Below are 21,601 nucleotides of genomic sequence, written 5' to 3'. Positions count from 1 at the left end.
AAGAACCTGAATTTTTAATAGGGCGATTGAGAACTTGTTATTAGGAATGCTGAAGGCTCACTTAGAACATGTGAAGGTTACTGAAATTCAGACCTATGTATACTTGTCAAAATAGGTTTTCTGGTTATTCTATAATATTTAAGAATACTTTTCTTTTACTCCCAGAATATCTATCAGTGTTAGATATACAATCTGGAAATTCCAGGATTCTCAAAACCATCTACAGAAAAAAAAAATCACCTGTAAGTCAACAGCATATTTGTGTTCATGTTTCTCTGTTTCTTTGGATTTCAACTACACTGAGTTTTAAAGCATATTTTAAGAGTTTTTAAGATTTAGGAGTTTGGTTTTTTTTTCTTTTTCTGTGCCTTTTGTATCAGTCTAATTTATTTAAATCCAGCTGCCCTCTTTCCATTCACCAGCTCATAATGATGCTGAAATCAAGGATCATAATCCTTAAAGACTTATTTCTCTCTACTCCATTCTTACTGGGAAAACAAACAAACAAACAAAAATACGAAAAACTAGTTTAAACAAAATCCTTTCTGATTTCATATTTCTGAAAATAGAGAACTTTCCTAGCTTGTCTTGAGGGGATGTTCAAGATTAAGTAAAGCAGTGTAAAGGAGGTGAGTCACTGCATTGTGTGACATTAATTTTTTGCCTTCATATACCAGGAATTTGACTGAGAAGTTAACTTCAGTGACACCATCTACTCCAAAAAGAAAAAAAATATCTAATTCCTCCTCTCTGCTCTTATCTTTACAATGAGAAGAGGAAGAGAGCATATATTAGAATTTAGTTCAAAAGTAGTAGCTCATGTCCCTGAGTTCAACAAAGTCTCCCAGAACTGCTAGTTTAAAAGAAATTTGCACAAATAACGTAGTTCACTCACATTTCAGACTGGAAAACAGTCTTTAATGTATAACTCTCTAAGGAGGTTCCCCTTTTGCAGCCTCCCAGCCTCCCTGGCACCATGAAAAATTTTGGTGCCTTGAGAAAGATCATTATTTCTTTTAAATGGTTCTTTAGAACTAACTGTGTCTGTTGGTTTTTCACAAAGTATTGAGCTGAACAGTAGGGAGAATCAGCAGCAATTCTGTCTGTCCTAATGAATTAAAAGAATCCACAGAACTCATCACTGTTCTGGAATTCAATCATCTCTTTTATTGAAAGTGAGAATATTGTCCCTTGAATGGTGTAGTCTGGGACATTTATGTCAGGTCCATATTTGGAAGTTAGAAGAGACCCAGGGTCATTCCTAAAAAAGCAGTGGCCATTTTCCCTCAGTTCAGGAAGCAAGAGCTTAGCAGTTCAGACTTGAGCATTTACGAGGCACTTATCCCCTTTTGTTCCAGAGAACATTCATGTAGGTCTTTAATTCGCTAGCAGGCTGTGGCGCTCTGGGTCAGACGAAATTATCTGAAAAGAGTGTGAATTTTCCCAATGAGCAATGTGGCGCAATTAGTTTGGAAAATATTCTGCAGTAATATTGAGTACCCAAAATAGACTGTGATAGACAAACTGTGGTAGCCAAACTCTTCCAAAGAAGAGCAGAGAAAAAGTATTTGGCAGTCTTAGAAATGGTAGAAAGGGATTTCTTGGTATGTTGTTTGTAAGAAAAATGCAAAAGATCAGCCTTATAACTGTCTTCACCTCTGAGTTCCTCCTCTTATGAATTAGTGGTAATTATTTCTATAGACATAATTTATTTCTTTGTTTCTTTATAATCTCTCAGAATGTAAAGCAGTCTAACTAGTAATAATAATTACAGCATTAGGTAATTATTCTTTTTCTTTCTCTCTGTCTCATTCTCATGACTGTCATTTCTGTGATACAACTTCGATTATGAACTTTATTACCTTAATATTTCTTATTTTGCACAGACTGCTATACAAATATACAAGGTAGGGAAGACAGAAATAAATCACCTTAAGGAATTTTTCAATCTTTTCACAAGACCAATATTTTTTCTTTTAATTTTTATTTTTTTTAAACAATCTAAGCAAATTAGTTGAAATTGCTGAATATCTATGTGGCACCTTTTCAGCTTCAATACTGAACAAGAAAATAAACCCATTCCTTTTATAATCCTGCACAGAAAAGTATTAAGATATACCAATTATGCAACTACTTTGGAAGGGAAGAATACAATTTTTGTCATGCTGAGGTGTCACTTTATGACCAGGTATTTGAATTGCAATACGTTCTTTCAAGGTACTTGGAATTCATCTGCTCTGCCTATATGGTTGAACATCAACATCAGGAACAGTAGAGGGGCAATCCAAAAGTCAACCTTCTGAGCTACCTGTTGACCAAAAGAAAATAATGAAGGCCAGGACAAGAGAAGGATTTACTTTGTTCTGGAAATTACTTTCATGCTAAGGCCTGGAAGCCTATTCAGAAATTCCACACCATGACCAGAGCAAAAGAATAACCTAGAGGTCTATTAAAAATGCCTGTTTAGGAAGTGGTACTCTCTTTAATTTCTATATCCTGCCTCAGGACTTTTTTTATTTCTTTAATATTCAAAAATAAACCTAGTATTATAGGTTTATTATAGGACAGGTTTTAAAAGCTTTAATGCTATGTTTGCTCATGATTGTTGTCATTCTGTTACTTTTCATATCTAGTGCAATGAATCTTTCAAAATTACTTTGAATTTTTCAGAGTGGCATTATTTTATCATTCTTACTTTTTCCAGCACTTTCTGGTGCATACTGTCCTATGTCTGATACTTGGAAACTTTCCATGTGTCTTGAAAATATATTTTTATAAGCATTTGGGCTGAAGAAAATGTTAATCCATTACATGAGAGACAGGAGCAACCACCACAGTTATGTTTTCTTTGCTTTTTAAAATATGACTTCAGCTAAATTTCTTGGGTATGCCCATAACTGTAATTTGACTAAATAAAGTTAATAGATTTACTTATGCTACCTGAGAGACACAGTGCCAAAATGTGTGCCAAAAATTTCTAGTGAGCCACATGTGTCTCTAGCACTTAGGGATGATTTGGTCAAAGGAAGACATCTATATCTTGACCTTCAAAAGCTCCCTTAATTTGCCCTGAGGAAGAAATGGGCACTTTTAAATCCCAATTAATGAAATTTTAGATCAGCTTGGTAACTCAGCCTAAACAAATCCTGAGACTAGTTTTAGTTCGTTGCATTTTTTTTTTCTCCCTCAATTTATTTTAAAGAAGCCATATTATCACAGGCTTCTTTGTGCATCTTTATGCAGTGTCCATGCCTACATCTGTAATTAGGACAAAGTCCAGCCCTGACTTCTGGAGCTGGTTCTTTAGCTGGAGGATGCCAAGTACCCAGGGCTGGTATGAAATGCTTGAGCAGTTGAGAGAATCAAGCCTAGAGGAACCTGCACAGTTGCAACAGTAGCTGACCCAGGTGATTTCTGTCAGTCCATGGTTTCTGAGATAGGAGGCCTCAGATTACCCAACTCTCATTTTAGGCATAAATGTCTTTCACTCTGCCCTTTATATGCTCCCACAAAACCTGATCACAGAAACCATAAAGCTGATCTTTAAATGCTAGACCAGGTACAACTGATTTAACTATCCCAAAACAATGTATTTTTGTGGTGGCACTCTTGCTTCTTTGATTAAAGGCATACCACTTTTCATTTGCAAGATGATCTGAATTACCGTCCTCTTCAAAGAGCACTGAAGAAAGGAATTTTTAGCAGCTACCATGTCAGTACTCACTTCAAATTTATTTTTTGCAGATCATGGAATCAGCAGACACTGACAATTTTGTTAGAGATCTCACAGGAAATAGTGCAAAACTTTAAAAGTTCAAAGTGGGTTTACTGAAAGGAAAAAATATACAATGACAGTACTATTACAATTCAGATGTTCCAATACTTTATTTCACAGCTACTATGACCTAACCATTTGTGTTTTTTTCTTAGAGAAACTTGAGTTCACAGACCATTGACTGCATGGCCTGCAACAGCCACTCAGAAATCATTATGCTTTTTATGCTAAACTAGTTTATACATAAAGATATTAAGACACTTTTGGGAATGAAATAGGTCTAGCTAGGGTCAGTAAAGGTGTCTGAGATGTATAGCAGATTTTACGTGTAATGAAAGCATGGAAATGGTTAAATTATTTAGTCAGGAAAAGAGAAATATTGAAAAGGAACAGAATCAGGCTATCTAAACAATATAAAACATTAGGGAAAAAGATCAAAAAACAGTTACTATAATCTGGCTTGTCTCCCAGTATATTTAAACACCACAATATCACAATAAAAGGAAAATAGAAGACAAATCTGCAATGTTTTATAAAGCATGCTTTTACACCAAATAGTCTTAGCAAAAAAAAAAAAAAAATCTGTGCTGCAGAAAATAATGAAAGAATAGGTTTCAACCATGTCTTAAAAGTACAGACAATAATATTATACCCACTAATAATATTTTTAACTACAGTGGCTGAGATAACGATAAGGCTAATCAGATCTCTCTTTGAGGGGTATACTCTGATACCATGCTGCAGTCAGGAAGGAATTATTTGTATCCTGTGTAAACTATAATTTAATGCATCTGGTTACATGTCCTGTGGAGGAAGCTTCTGTTGAAACATTATGTGGAGGCAGTACTAAAATCACTCCTTTGCACAGTGACTGTGATCTAAAATAACCAATTTTAGCAGTGACATCTAAATTTAGTTATGGATGAGACAGTTAAACACACTATTGAGAATAACAGCGTAGATTGTTTTTCCTAGAAAATTGCACTACATTACTTACAAAAAATGTTAAAAGAGAAATTGTTTTAATTATAGTTTGCTTAACTTTTATGTCTTAAATTTAGACTTTTACATAAAACTTGTTGAAAAGCAGTAAAATGCAAAGTCGCTGTGGAGAAGCCACATAAAACAGAAAGGATTTGGGGCCAATGCACATTTTTGTCTTGCACTCATTATAAAACCATGATCTCCTGGAATTTCTTATAAATATGACAAAAGCAATAGCAGCATAAAAATTCTGTTGATAACATGCAAAAAATCTCAAAACTGAACTGATGTTAAATGCAAGACTTCCACACAGTTTTTCTTTGATTAAGTTGTGTTGTAACTTAGATTCTAGAAATTCAGCTAATTTATCCTTTTAATTTAGGTACTCTTTCAAGATGTCAAACTTAAAACCATTCCTGTTGATTAGCTTTGCTTTTTCTCTCACCTCTGAGAAATAAGTTGTTTTTACAACATTCAGGGTGAAAGAGAAAACAGTGATCCTAATTTCCTTTCAGTTTTGCAAATTTCAGTATAACAGGCAGTACAGGTATAGTCATCTAAAAAATGCTTAGAACTTTTCTCTGGTACGTGAAAGACTGGTCTTGACATGCTACTAGTCTACAGAATAATAAAATCTTTGTCAAAGCTCTCAACAAAAGTGTTTGTCCCTCTTTTAACAAACGGAGAAACTGAAGCACAGGATGGTGAAATGATTTGCCAAGGTAACCAGACAAACCGACGTCAGGAATGTTGCTAGAAGTTAGGCCTCCTGGATACTGCTCCTCTGGGACATGCACTTGGAGCTGTCTGTGACCAGAAGATAAAGTTGTCCAACAGTTGGTCCTATTGAACATGAAATTTAAACTCTGTGTAAAAAGTAGACATTAGTAAAGAATTATTTACTTCATTGCACTTCAGTAACAATAGAGTTACACAGGGATGGGTATAATCACCAGATATGAAAAGTTAAAATTAGGTTCCTAGAGGTAGTTTCATGGTCTGTGAAGAAGGTGGTTAGGTAACTATTTGAAAGCATTTGTTTTGCAAAGTAAGTCAGCAGTTACTATGCTTATATATACAAGTTACTATGCTGTATATGTTCTGTGTCACTTAGGCAAAATATGTGGAAAACACAGTGAGTCAGACTGGGACTTCTCCTTTGCAAGGAGAAACATAAGAATCAGAATATATGTGCAACACATATTGCTTTTTCTGAACAGCTCCATAAATATGCATCTATTTAAAACCACGGGGAGAAAGCCTAGCCCAAATCAGCTTCAAATCAGACTTTCTTGCCATGTACTAAGCATCTTGGGATGAAAATATTTTTGTGGAAGAAGCTGCTCTACCTCAGCAATAAGGCTCTTAGCTACAAAGTATTTTCTATTTTCTTCTTGGGAGGGGGGGCAGGGAGGGAGGAGCTCGGTTTCTTCCATTCTCATACTCAAATTGTTTGGCAGTAAGAAAATTATCTGGATGGGAGTTAATACATCTCAACTTAGACATTGTGTGGCTCCTGATAACAGTAGGATCACAGTGAGACCTAATGTGACACAATGATCACTCTGCAGCAAACAAATGTAACATCACAAATGTAAATGGAAACAGGAAAAGCGGAAGCAGTCATATCTACGGAAGAAAATGTTATCTAATATTCTTCATGGGTGAGGAGATACAGGAGACTGAACAGAGGTACTTGATGCTCTCACAGACACCCAAAAAAATTCATCTGGCTACCTGATGCCCCTGCAAAAGATGGGAGTCACTGTTAGCCCCTGTGTCACACCTGCCACTCCACAGGGGATGTTTTTATTCACTGTATGGCATCTAAAAAGACACGAGTTACCCATGTCAGGCACCTGAATTGCTTGTCATATTTCTGTGCACAGCCCTGGAGAACATGCAGTCAAAATATATGGAGCAAAAAAAATCTATCTACATTTAATGTGGAGTTCAGTAAGTAAGGCTGCATCTAAATTGCTTGGTAAATGTCTCTGTGGCTGGCTGGCAAGTCCTGATCCCCTTATCATTCCAGTCAGAGACCTGTTAGCAGTGCAAAGTGGTAGCTCTTCAGTCTGCACATCTGAGTTTCCTTTCCATAAAAGAAGTTGTTAATTTTTTCAAAGGAATTTATTTCTAAGTTTTAAGCCTTTTCCAGGGGACAGTTGAGTAAAATGTCTGTTTACTTCATCCTAAGAATGTAGACTTCATAATCCAGTTGGATTTTTAAGAAAACTGTAGGAAAAAGGTGAGCAATGAGACTTGCCTGTGTGTAACATGCATGAAATTGGTATTCATTATGGCAGACTGTCTGTTGCACAAAAAGACACTGATCTAATATGTGTCAGGCCATAATACAGAGAATGGAAGATTGCTTGCACTTTCCTCTTCATGGCTGCTTTCTCAATACTTTCAATCAGATTTTCTGGCAGCAACTTAGGCAGCAATAAAAGTATAACAGAAATTTCTCTTCATTTCAAACTGTTACAATAACAGATTAAAATTCCATACTTTGTCAGCAGTCAAATAAAGCAGATAAACCTAGATAGTGTGAAAACACTGCAAGGTTTGTGAACACTAGACTGAGTAAAGTATAAAATAAAAATTCTAAATAAAGGCAATTCATCAGTTACCTGTAGCATGCATCTTATGCAATCATTAACTTCAGATTGTTTAGATAAATCACAAAGTTTAGCATATTTATAAGCATGCAATTTCAAGACAAATATGAAATTACAAAATTTAAATGAAACCTATTAGGCCTAGCAAAGGTTAATTGATGGATTTATCATAGGATGCTAAAATGTAACAAGAAATAATAAAATATTAATGAATCTCATTCATATTATAAGGTGCTACATTTGTTCTAAATTTCTAGTGTAGTAAATCTTGAATCCCAACAGGAAATTGTGCTTCCTTTGTATATCTTCATTAATCAAGGCCAGGTTTATGCTGATCAAAACAGTCAAAAAACATCAATCAGAAGTTCAGCAGAGTTCAGCCATCAAGAAGATAGGCAAATAAGCAGTTATTGAATTACTTCTATGCCGATTATATTAAAAATTGTTTGCCTTTATGCTGACAATATACTGTTAATTTTTTTTTCATTTGTTCCATATGCAGACACTAAATATCATAGGAAAGCAACTTCAAAAAAAAATTCAAGAAAAAACATGTGCTTAAAACGAAGCTTATTCTAATATTTATTGAAATTCCCTTGATGATATATAATCCCCTTTTTTATTTACAGTTTTCATGTTAATCCAGCAAAATTATAAAACAACAATAATAATTTCACAATATAAATAATATTTTATATTACATCATACATATTAAATAATACACAGACGTTATTTTAAGCTTGTTTCTCTATTTGTCTTTTGGGCTGTGAAAAAAAAACACTTTATCTGAAAAACTTTATTCTTGGCTTACCTGCATTCTCTCTTAGAGCACATGTTCTAATTAGGACTATGTTACAGTAGTCAAATAAATTTCCTAATCTCAGTTATAGGGCAAGGTGGAGTACAACAATTCTCTTTCACACATATTTTTAATATTTTAAAAATTTTCTGAAAACTAGATATTGTTTGTTTGCTTTAAACAAAAATGTGCCCAACCACATATTCTAAAAGAAAAAGGAATAGGTTTAGCATTACATCCTTCTATTTCTCTCTCTCTTCCATGAGCTGGGTTTCTGTTTTTCCTCATCATTTTGTCATAAATGACTGGAAAGCTTGGGAACTGAGGTTCCCATTATAAAAAGTTTCCCAAACTTTTTTCTCCACACCTATGTTATGACTCAAACGACAAAATGTGTTATAAAGAAATAAACTGAGATAAAAATATTCTGAGTACTGCCTCTAGTCTCCCTCTCTGAAAGCCAAATAACCCATGCAAATATTAGAAAGTTTTTAAATGAAATTTTTAAGTAATTTAGAGAGTTGCAAGTTCAAAAACAACTTTCTCAAAACTACTCAATGTAAAATAACCAAATGATCACATGAGTGCAAGAAGAGAAGCTTCTTGATACTTGTTCACTGAAACAATTCATTTTGTGAATTTTCCAGTGAATTTTCTAATTCTGTTAATATTCACAGTACCTTGTAATGCAGATAGGTATTTCAGATTTCATTCAGGAAAATATTACACATATTTTTCTTCCCTTTTTCCAAGGAGATTAAAAACTTGATACATACTGAGTAGCTTATCTGTGAAAGTTCTTAAATATTATAACAGATAGGGCTCATACAGAATGGGAATTAAGCTCTTCCAGTTCCTCCCAACAGCTTATGGCTATTTATGTACAGTATGTTGCATTTACCAAGAAATTTTGGAGTAACTTGAGCAGCTTGTTTGTGACAATATAATGTGAAAATCACTTGTGTCACTTCTGAACAAAAATCACCTATGGGTGATTCCTTCCTTATGAATGAAATATTCAGCTCCCCAAAGTTCACCTTGAAAGGCAGCATTTTCAAATTAATCTACCCAATATTTATGTAATAGAAATTTAGTTTGAATTTCTTTTCTCTTTATTCATATCCAAATGGGACAGAAGGATTTCCTTTTATCAAGATGCTTCCAGAGGTTTATATGCAGCAAGAGTTAATCACATATTTCTTTTTTCTGCATATTGAAATTCGAAAACATATATAATGGCTCAGCTTTTCCTTTGAAATTGCAGAAGCTTGTTTTTGTTTATGATCTGTCTTGAGTCTGTATAACAGACTGTCCAGACCATACAACAGTTTGTTTTCCAGTCTGCTTAGATGATGTAGTGTTATCTGCAGTTGTTTGTTTATTTGTATTTCATCTTTAGGAGAATCTGGTATGCACCAGACAGCTCTGTTTTGATAAAACCATTTTATTACAGCTTGGCATTTCTGTCTTAGTTTCTTCTTGTACTTTCTTTCTTTGTTCTACAAAAACTAAAGGAAGCCTGGCCCAGCCTTAGCATTAGTTCAGTATGCAATGCTTCTTACAACTTACAAGCTTGTTATTTCAGAATGCTGATACAGAGAATACTTTTAGCAGGGTAGTTATTTCCTCCAATACCTCACTTGTAGTACATAAGGACCCTTGATTTATGTTTAAAATGAAACGTGGCTAACCTCTTAAAAATATTAATACTGTTAATCAAGTTGATAAACATCTGTCAATAAATAATTAAGGATAAATCATAAACCATCCTTTCAGACTTATTTTAGAGTCAATCTTTGCTTGTTGTTTGTGCAATGATAGTATTTACACTGGGAAGAACAAACAAAAGATGTCTTTTAAAAGTCCCTTATCTTAAAAAAAAACCCAAACCAACACTCAAATGAAGTTCAAATATTTGAAAAAAGAAGTAATATCCTCCTAGTTTGTAAATTATTAATCTAGACCTGGTGAAATTTACCCTGAGAGACTTCATCTTGGTGAAGCAATAAAAAAAATATTAGTGCAGGACAGTGAAGTCTCCAGATTATTAACAAGTCAAAATCATTACTTAGAAGAAGGAATATTCAGAGTGTTATAGGGCTATCATTATATTTTAAACCTCAGAAAACTTTTTGGACAGACTGTCTGTTGGTAAGGATACAGAAGAGATCAAGAGGCTACATAGCAGCCAAAACAGATTCAAGAACTAATTATGCAGTTTCAAAGAAACTTCAATCTGTAGTAAGGGAGAAAAAAGTTTTATTGTCATATACCATAATGCGAATAGTGTATGTGACACTGCCACACATCATATTCTCACTACAAATGAGTGAAAATTCATCAAAATATTGTGAGTTACCTATACAATTAGCTAGAGATTCATACTGAAAAAACAGATTGTTGTGTGGTGGAGTCAAAACAGGAGGTAGTGTCAAGTGGTGTTCCACAGATGTCTGCTCTGAAACTGGAATAATTTAATATTTCCATTAATTATATGGACACTGAAATAGAGGCAATGTTTATTAAATTTACAAATTATACTAAACTCAGAACAGATAAAAGCATATTGAAGTACAGGGTTGGAATTTAAAATGATTTCCAAGAGGAGAAAATAGTAAAAAAGTAAATAGAGCGCAATTCAAAATGGGACAAGAGCAAAATAACACTTTAAAGTAGATATAAATGATCACATTTACAACATTGAAATCAATGAGTTAGACAGCAGTGTTGCTAACAAATACCAAAGTACCCATCTGGCTTAGCTACTCATAGTTGGTGTCTAGCACAGTTCGACATAGCCCATAGAAGAAGATGTCACTATTGGCCTAGTGTCATATCCTGAGGTCACATCTGCATGGCTCAGGTGTGCTACAGCATCTCAAATGGCCCTTGGCATCTGTGTGTGTGGGCAAGAGGCAGAGTCTTAAACAACTGCAGCCAGTGGAGTCCAGAGGGCTGCTCAGCTCACCTGAAATTCGGCATAGACACATTGTCAAACAAACAGCCCTCTACACTACACTGGGTTGGACCCAGATGCCACTTCAGGAGAGCCCAGGTTTCCCACAGGTGTTGTGTCATACCTGGCAGTCCCATCTGGATCGTTCGGATACATGGGGTATTTCAGATGACATTAGGCACCGATGTGTGGGCAGCTAAATCAGACCTTACATTTCCAGTGACCCTTATGGATTCCCATGACTTTGTACTGTCTATAAATACAGCGTTTCAGCTCTGTGTGTGTGTGTCAGAGATGTGACAGACACATTTAGGTTTATGCAGGTGAAAAGAATTCCAGCCTGACAGGATGTAGAGACTCCATTTGGCTATCTCACCAGGCCTGAGTAAATATATAAGAAAAGATGAATCTAGGGAGACTTGTTATCCAAAAACATTTCAGTCCTGAAATATATGAAAGGTTGCAAATTAAGGAAAATTCCTTGTCTGTGTAGCAAAGACAATCATTATGCTCCTAAATTGTAGAAAGCTACTGTTTAGGCACAATTTTGGTCTGTAGAGAGGGTGAAATTTGTCTTGGAATATTGTGGAATTTCTACCAGTGGAAGTTTCCAAAAACAGTAATTGACATCCTGCAGAACAGCCTGGCATCATTGCCAAAAATCAGCTGTGTACTTTTTAAAAAATCCTGAACTGTGTGTAAAAATATTATGATGGTTTAGCAATGGTATTTCTCAATTTGGTGTTCCCACTGAAAGCACTCCAAACCATGTGCTGCTTGCTCACTCTCCCCTGCTCCCCCTCTTCCCCCTGCAGTGGGCTAGAGAGAAGAATTGGAGGTTAAAAACATACTCACATATCTTTTGTGATCATGTGTTGATGAAAGACCAATTTACTATGAACAGCAGTGAGGTAAGAAAATGAACACTAACAGCAACAATTTTGCAACAAAAGTGTACAGGAGCGGCAAGCAATTCACATGCAAATTCTCACTGTGGAGTCCAGCAATATCCTGGCCCTGAAGAGAGCCCTTACCCCAACCCCAGAAATGACGGGAGGTGCTATAGAATAACCTGTGGGGTCCTGGCCATGCCCCCTCCTGGCCGCTGTAAAAATTAACCCTGTCCTGCCCAGAACCAGGACAGTTATCGTGCGCCATATACTAACAATTTATTATAACCTATGTGTTACACACGAAGCAACTGGAGCCAAGAGCTCCACATGATATGACTTTGTATCACTTTCCCAAATCCCGTTTATAGCATGCAATATTCCTACAGTGTAGATAAGCATCTGAGCATTTTTGGAGACCTTGCTTCTCCTCCTGAAAGACAACTCTTATAATTCCCTTTGGGATCATATTTTTGATTGCCATATCATGGTTTGGGACTAATTGGTTGTCTCTTGTGCCAAAGATCAGCATGGTTTGCACAAGACTGGCTTTGCTCGTTTGAACCTGTAGCTGTCGCTTCTTTCTTAATGGAATAATCATCTGCCTTTGAAGCTAGATCCCCTCTGAACCAATAGCTTCACAGTCTGACTCTGCCTCTTACAAGGATTTGCTAAACTGTAGCTGCTAAGCAGTGTAGGCTCACTGAGCCGAGCATCTGCCAGGAGCTATTTGGCACACGGTCAGGATGAGACTGCTACAGAGGCAACGTCAATAGACAAACCAACTTCTGGAGTACATGTGCGTCCCCTGCCTTATCTATATGCTGTGTCTATGTGAATTTTACGTGCAATCTGGCCAGCAAAAGTAGAGACAGACATTTCCCTGCTGTCTGGTTCTTTGCTGAGATTTTTTTGCCAGCAGATGTTGGTGGATCTTCCCACAGACTTTGTTGTAAGTACCATGTCTGTGTCTTCTTCTTCAGATAAAAGAGAAAGAAATTCAATGAGCTGGCCTCTAAAAACACTATAGAGCTCTCCATTTAAGTCCAAAACTAGTCCTTGTCTCTGAACAAGCACAGTGCAAGATTCTGTAGAGCATTTCCAGCAAGTTCAAAGTGTTAGTGAACCCATCCTTTTGCTATGCTGTCTTCAGAAGAGAATAGATCAAAAAATTAAGTTTTAAAAGTGCATTAAAATTCTATGGATGAGTTTAGTTCCTGTGTGCATTCTTTTTCTCATTAATAATATCACATAGGCATTTATTCTAATACTGATCTTCCTCCACAATTAAGGAGGATGCCAAAATATCTGGGAAATGTTTTCCTTTTGTAATCATGGTGACCATTCCTTATGTCTTCATTTAAACACTTCTAAAACAAATAATTTTCTCTGTAAATTTATCTTTGAGCTGAACAAAGAAAAATGCACATGAATTTAACATAAAAAATATTGAATAAAGTTTCTGACATAAAATTAAAGCAGTAATTACCTAACTATTATTTTTACCCTTGCTCTGGCTAGTTAGCAGAGGAATAGCTCCATTGCATTCTTTTCCTAGATTATAATTTATCTACTTGAAACATCAGAATTTATTAAGGAGTTGACACCAGCTCCTTCCCATGAAAGCCAGAGAGCAACAGTGACCAGTCACTAGAGAGTCATGGCACGCCTTTTTTTCTTCATGAGGAAAACCCATGCAGAAAAGGAAGAATCTAAAAAAAAAAGAGAAAAGAGTGTGTGTGCTTTTTTATTTTTTCTTCTACAGAACTAATAGGTTGTATCTCAGAATGATTCACTTGAAGTGGATTCCTTCAGAATATGTGGGGTCCTTTCCAGAGCTCTTTTGAAGATTTATGACATTTCTCATCAAAAGTTTAGACTCCACACTAGATCTCAGGAAAGTTGTCTGTCTACACTCTAAAATGTCAGCAAAATAAATGCCAGACACTGGAAAGTGTTGCTGTATCTATCAGTCAAGGCTATAATTTGACATTAAGAAACAATGAGGCAGCATGATGCCCCACTATTCTCAAATCAATTCTTGGCCCACGACACACTTCTTTAACCCCTTCTGCACAACCCACTTAGGCACATATGTCCTCTTCTCCCATCTGCTCAGCACTTCACCATTACCTCCAGTGTCTATGTCTAACTCTATGACTGGATGCATGCATAACAGCATTTAAGTATCATAAACTCCTACTCAGATTTTTTTTTTTGCAGAACACAGGTTTTTACTTATGAAAACTTAAGATCTGAAAGTCTGCCTGTTATATTTCAATGAACGCTTAGATGCCTGAGCCTATCAAAGATGGGAGCCTTCACATATATTGGTTTACTGGACAACAGCCATTGATCCAAATGACAGCCCTAAACATAAGTATAGAGGACAGAGTTCTTTCTGCTAATAGAATGTAATGGAGTCTCATATATTTATAAAAGCCCTCAAATGCTGTCATAAACTGCGAGCAAATATAGTATTTTATTTCTTTACAAGTCTTTTTGATGACTTAATTAGCTGAAGATTAAGTATGGGCTATGGAAGCAATTGTAAAAATTCCTTAAGAAGCATGAAACTAAAATCTTTACATACAGCTGAACCTATTTTTCTCCTCATAAAGTACACAGATATATTTCCATTTAGAGGTTTGCTCACAAAAGTTAAGGTATATTGAATGAAATTACTACTCAAAAATAGGGTAGAGAAGTTGAGAGAAAATTATCAATAGCAAGGTAGGGACCAAGTAATGCAAAATATTAATTGGATCCTGTAGACAGACCCTTAGAGAAAAGATATAGAAGTTTAAGCTGGTAAACCCTTTCTATTAAACTCTCTGTTGAACTAGCAAAAATTAAAAACTAAATGCACAACTAATTGTCCTGGGCTCCATTTTAATAAGCTGTATGGGGAGGGAAGACAGAATTAGAGTAGAATAATGCAGTGTTAGGAAATGGGTAAGTGAACTGGAGTGAAAATGCAGCCAAATGGGTGCAAAAATAAGTACTATTAGAATATTGGAGCTGACTCATCCTTTCAGCAGGTGATGGTGCCTGTGGCACTGTCAGGATCACTCCTGGCACTTGAAGGATCATTTTGGAGGGGAAAGCAACAGTAGGAATGCAATAGGCAAAGACGGAAAGTGCATGCCACAGTAGTTCCCCGTGTTTTCTGAAATATCTACACATTCCTAGTCATAGTGGGCCTGACAAAGAAAAAGCTTCTGTCACAATCCTGAAGGGGTAAATAGGAGATTTCTGTCCCGCAGTAAACTATGCCAGAGACAGGGGAAACTGGAAGGGAAAGATAAGAGGAGAGCAGATGTTTGACACTCAGTACCAGAGAGGAAGCCTATACAGTGGCTGCTGAAATGGAGAGATCCCCTGCGAGAACCATGTCTTAGAAAGCAGCTGCCAAGTCAAATAGCCATTAAATCTCAGCAGAAACAAACATCATCACAGTACTCTTTGCCTCTTTAGTAGACAACAGCAGTTCACACTGGGCTAGTATCAACTGTACCATACAAAAATACAGGCCAGAGTGACAAAAGCATGCTCTTTCAATTAAGCGGTTTGAAATTAAATGAAAAATGTACTGGGAAAAAGGAGTGAAAAAGTTGGAAATCTAGCTTGTGAACTGAACCTATATTCTTTTCCATGGATAATACCTTATTACTCTGCCTTGTCTCCACATTTTTCTAAGGAGAATTTAACTGGCATTATATCTTTGCTAGTGTAAAATATGTCTTCCATTTAGGGATAATGGGGATCCTTCTCATCTCTGGTCCTTTCTCAGTTGCTCCTGAATACCTGGGCAAGAGGGCATGTAATTACTTCATGGATCTGGCCATTCTTTTTGTGCAGACAGACCCTGTCATAAAGTAAGGGAAATAAAAAACTCACAATCCTTCCTTCCACAGAAGGCAACTGTTATATATTTTGTTGGGAAAAGGAAAAAAGGCTAGCTATCCCAAGGTACATGTCTAACTTCAGTGTGGTAATCAGCAACCAGTATAGAGTAGTAGGAGAGAGAAGGACTACTACACCAATTCAGCTGATACCTGGAGTAACATAGAAAATTTCCTCTTCAAGTCAGAACAGAGGAGTTAAAAGCAAGTAAAAACTGAAGGAGAAGGTTCAGATTTTGGACTGTGCAACCATGCAGAGAGAAAATGGAAGTCAGCTTTAGTATCAAAAAGGGAGGATGTGATGGTGGTACTAAAATGTGTTTTCATATTCAGACATAAAAAGTACATTGTCTGATTAAAAAAACTCCATGCTTAAAACAAATAAACAAACAAAGCCATAGTTTTTTTCCCTCCTTCCTTTGCCCTTTCTTTACCATAATAATCCAGGATATTTATACTGTATGCTGTATCAATCACATTTCTATCCTGCCTCTTCCAGCTGGTAACACCTCTGTTTCAGTTGCGGGGGAAGAGAAGGTAGGGTCCTACTCACAACAACTGCACACTGCTGTTGCAGAGCATCCCTTTTTCTTGGCTGGCTAATAAGTGGAGCAATTAAGGTCCCTTTCTCCTACAGGAAATAGGAAGGACATAAGGCATACTTCTTGAAAGGCCATGACACTTGACAACCACTGAAGATGACTTGATGGCCACTTATTCTGGCTGATTTCATATAAGCTGTCCTAGAGAAATCTGTGTAAGAAGATCCAGGATTGAGAAAGCAACTAGTAATAGCTACACAGGTACAAAGTAGAAGGAATAATTGCTCTCTGACTGATAGATTTGAGGGAAATAGTCTTAGGGATAAAAGACAAGAGACTTGGAGAAGTGCTAATGATAAAAAAATATTAAAATGATACCTCCTTTGAGACAGGAACAAGGAGCTGATGAACTGCTGAGGAAGAGCAAGAAGTTTGCAGAACTTGGAGAGAAGAGACGTAATAAGGAATTTATAGATGTCCTTTGGGTGCCTACTAAGCTGAGGCCAAATCATGTATTGCTGATTGAGGCTACACATGCTTTCAGGAGCCAGTGCATTACTTTGTATGAATAAAAAGGACATATGGGAAAAAGATTGCATGAATAGAGTATAATATGAAATTAACTGTAATTGGGGTAGATGTATGACTAAGGGCAAAGTGAGAACAAGCAAGGAAAATGCCGTGGCCCGGATCCAACAAAATATTTATGCTTTCAACTTCTAACTGCTAACATTAGATGGTAATAGCTTTCACAGCAGGTAGGCTCATAAATCATTTGTTGAATCTAAGCCTAAGGCTGTTGCATGCTAATCCAATGATTTTAAAAGTAAGGTTTACTGAACATATTTACAAATTTTAAAAATCTAGTTAATAGTATCAAAATAATGCAGGCTGAGGGAACTGTGCTTGTTCCTACTGGAGAAGTGATAACTTTGGGGAGAGCCAACAGCAGTCCTCCCTTTCTTATGTGGAAGTAAATGAAGAGGATGGAGCCAGGTGCTTCACAGCTGTGTGAGAGCGGAGACAAGAGACAGTAGGTGTAATTTGAAACAAGAGAGGTTCAGGCTGCATGTCAGGGAAAACTTTTTTATGATGGAGACAGTGAAATGGGGAAACAGGTTGTCTAAAGAAGTCATGCGTCCATTCTTGAAGATCTTCAAGGTTCAACTACACAAAGTTTTGAGTAACCTTGTCTGGTCTCAGAGCTGATCCTCCTCCAAGCACGAGATTGAAATAAATGGTTTCTTGAGGCCCTTTCCAAATTCAGACATATGATCCCATGGAAACATTCCTACCACTTCAGTGTGCAATTGCTGCCTTATTTTATCTAGAAAATATGCTAATTCTATCTTTTATATTTCATGAAGGCATGTAGCTATGCGTGTTTGCCCCAGCTAAGGTGTTTTCATTAATTAGCCATCCTGTTTAATAACTTTTAGGGCAGGAATAGACATACAAGGAACTGGAAAGCAAAAAAAATAATATTTTTTTGTGAGCTTGAATGTACTATATGTATGTACCAGTGGAATAACTGTAGAAGAAGGATCTGGGGGTCAGTCAGAAGAGATGAAAAAGAAAAAGTTAATAAAGTATATGAGGTTCCAGATTGAAATATGTTTCACATTCATGTGAAGCAACACAAGATTACAGGAAAAATTTGGCTTGTATTGCCAATAGTATCAATGCTAGTGTCTAAGTAATCTCCCACAGAAAAAAGACAGAAGCCTCTAAAACACTGAAAAGCAAAGACCCTTAAATGTTCCCAAGTTAGTGAGCAGGAATTTTCTGGACTATTATTCTACATATGGCCATTTAAAATGCACATAAGCTACACATTAAAAGAGCCAATTTAATTTCTGCAGGTTGACAACTTGGATTTTATGTGATATAAATTTAAAAAAATGTAGAAAGACTAACAATTTCAAATGACTGTGTCATGTCACCATGACCAATAGCTGGTGCCATGAATAAAACATAGGTATTTTATGACTATAATAACTGAAAAGTAGACATAAATATTCTGAATCAGCTGTAGACCTACCAAGATGATTTTCTGATATTGATATTTTTTTCTTTGTATTGATGCATTTATAAGCTAAGTCAGTCAGTAAGTACTCTCAGAATGTGCAACAGCTCTTTAGGAGCCATTAAAGCATATTGAACTAATGACCCATGGATAATCAAAGTGTCTCATTCACTTAATGATAGATCCTTCATTCTACTTCCTTTGAACATATTGCATTTGATTTTCCTTTTGGTAATAAAAAAGTGGACATTAATTATCTCAAATTCTATAAAAACCCTATTGAAGGCCTGCATTATAAAAATATTCTTTTTATTTTATTTTGATTGTCTTTGAAGATTTTTTTTAAAATAAGAACCATTGTTTTTCCTAATTTTTTTTAAGAATCTGCTTCTTTGTCCTAGTATAGTTCAGTAATAAATACTTGAGTTGCAAATTTTATCATCTTTTAGTTTACTGTCACTGTCATTACTGAAATAGAAACCTCATGTCTGCATTCAAGGCAAAACAGATCCTTGTTGGGGAAGATGTAAGAAAAATAGAGGCGTTTCCTTCAAATCCTGACTTTCAAAAACATTGTTCACTAGCAAAAACATTTGAGAATGGCTGCAGAATAGGATGTTCAGAGGTATTGATGGAACACCTGATGATAATCAAACAGACATCTACTCTTCCTCTGTGCACTTTCTAAAGCTAATCAACAGCAAATCATCTTCCTAATCAGTCTTGTACCAAAACAAAAAAAAAGCCAAGCCCACAGAAAATAAAGCAAAACCAAAGAAACAAAAAAACAAACATAAAACACACACAAAAAAGCCCAAAGAAACAAAAAAACCCACTGCCATAGACCTGAAGAAAAGAAATACCAAAGGTGTAATGAAAGAAAGTTAACAGATGGACAATTAAATACTTGTGACTATTCCTGGATTACACAGAATATTTGTTGCAGAATCAAGGAATCTAAATTTCAAATGTATTGTGTTGCCCAAGCAACCAGCTCTCTGTGACTAAACAATTGAAAATTACATATCTGTGACTCTGTGAAAAATGTTAAGTGATATCATCACACTTTTTATGTTGGCTTGGGTTTTTTTCCATTGCTTCCCAGTACAAGAACATTAAACAGGAAAGAAATTTAAAACATTTCTGACTCTGAATATTTAAATCTGTTATCCAAAATAGTAGTAGAACAATGAAGACCATATGGAGCAGGTCTGGTTCTGACTTTTTTAACTTCTTGATTTGCCTCCTTCTACTTCACACTTCACATTTAATTTCTTGGAGGATGTGTGGGGGCATTGTTATGGTAAACTGTCAGCATCTGGAGTCATTCAGTGAAAGCAATATGATGTTTATAATAATGTTTTTATTTTTGTAATTTTAAGGGGTTGTCTATATTGCTACATTACTACTACATTTCATGATCATAATAAAACTTTTCTGGAAAATAACTGGATAATAAATATTTTTCCCACCTCTGCCTAAGCTTATATGAATAAGTTCCTGGATGACACCATGCAATTTTCTGCCTCCATATTTTAGATAGGTGGCAAACCTATTTTATAATGGGAGATGACTAGTTGTGATGACTCCAGATTTTTTTCAACAAAAAAGAATCCTTGGTCTTGCTACCCCTACAGTTCAACAGCACTGAATCTGTTAAGTCTTAAAATTATGCCACAAAGCCTATCTGTTTATCCAGCTTTTCTCCAAGGGGTTTGGTTAAAGAGCCATAAAATTTTGCCTATGGCAAATCAATCTGCTTTCCTCAATATCTACAGTATGCCTTACTCTCTCCCCCCCTTTTCCTTGAGGGACAAATACAGGAATGCTGTGACATCTGAAGTAGCTTATGTTGTTTTCTAACAAAATTGTTAAGACTTTGTAATACAACCAGTTTAGATGACATATTTGCTTAACCACAACAACAACAAAAAATAACAAAAAAGCAGGTTGTGGTTTTGTATTGTTAAATTTCTGATCTTTATCACTGAATGAAAATTTGATTTAGCATTTCTGCTTAAATTTATCAATTTCTCCCTAAACAACAATCAATTTAATGGAAAGAAAAAGAGTACCTTTTTCTTGCAATCATTGTCTGTCTTAAGGATTGTTAAATATTCATTTTACTCCAGAAAGGTTCTAAGCATGATTCACTTGCCTAAGTGTTGAGAAAAACTGGAAACTTCAATCCCAATCCCAGTTCAAAAATCACGTGTGTGTGCTATATTAACCAGCTAATACTTGAGAGATACCTTTCTCTACTAATACCATGTGAAACAGAACGGTTTAAAAAAGTGGAGATTAGAACATAGGTCCCAGGAGCAGCATCGTTGTATCCCATCTGAATATAAACAGCATCAATTTTTATTTCAGTCCTCATTGTCTGCCAGTTATTGTATTAAACATCAAGACTCATGCATGGATTCTGAATTCCTGCAGATAGAGGATAAGAAGTCAAACAAGTTCCTATGGAGATCTGTTGGATGCTTCTGAATTATGACAAAATTCTTTTATTGGTGTACTTAAACTGTTGATTTTTTTAACTTGGACATCAAAAAATTTAAACAGGATTATACTGTAGTTAACAGCAATTATACTGCTAAAAGCTGGATTTTCTCTTTCCTTCATGCAGGGAGAATAGAAATCAAATAGAATACCTCTGTGGATACTGTCCATACTCCATACTTTTGTGGATCTGTGCTTTCTTGAGAATGAGCTTCAAGTCAACTTTAATTTTACATACACTTGTTATTCCTGACAATTGAAAAATAGTAATACTGTTCCTTTACTCGTGATCCCTAAATTGAAATTAGTCAATTCTGCTTTGCCTAAAAGGAACACCTAGTAATTTATTACAGCCAAGTTATTTTAGAATTCAAGGTTTCAAAGAAAACCTTTCTTTTTTAAAAGAAAAAAGCCCACAGACTTCCTGCAAATGATTTTTATTTGCCAGATGTACATGCTACTACAACAAGTGCCTAAACCTGAAAAAAAAATATTGTGCAGCATTTCAGAGCTTTTATTCTGTGATTGTAAAATATCTGGGAGGTTTGCCAGACTCAGTCAAAAGAAGAGCACAGCATTTTCTCATCACTAATAACAA

Source organism: Molothrus ater, chromosome 2 (assembly GCF_012460135.2).
Source record: "Molothrus ater isolate BHLD 08-10-18 breed brown headed cowbird chromosome 2, BPBGC_Mater_1.1, whole genome shotgun sequence".
NCBI classification, from domain to species: domain Eukaryota; kingdom Metazoa; phylum Chordata; class Aves; order Passeriformes; family Icteridae; genus Molothrus; species Molothrus ater.
This window is presented reverse-complemented; position numbering follows the sequence as displayed.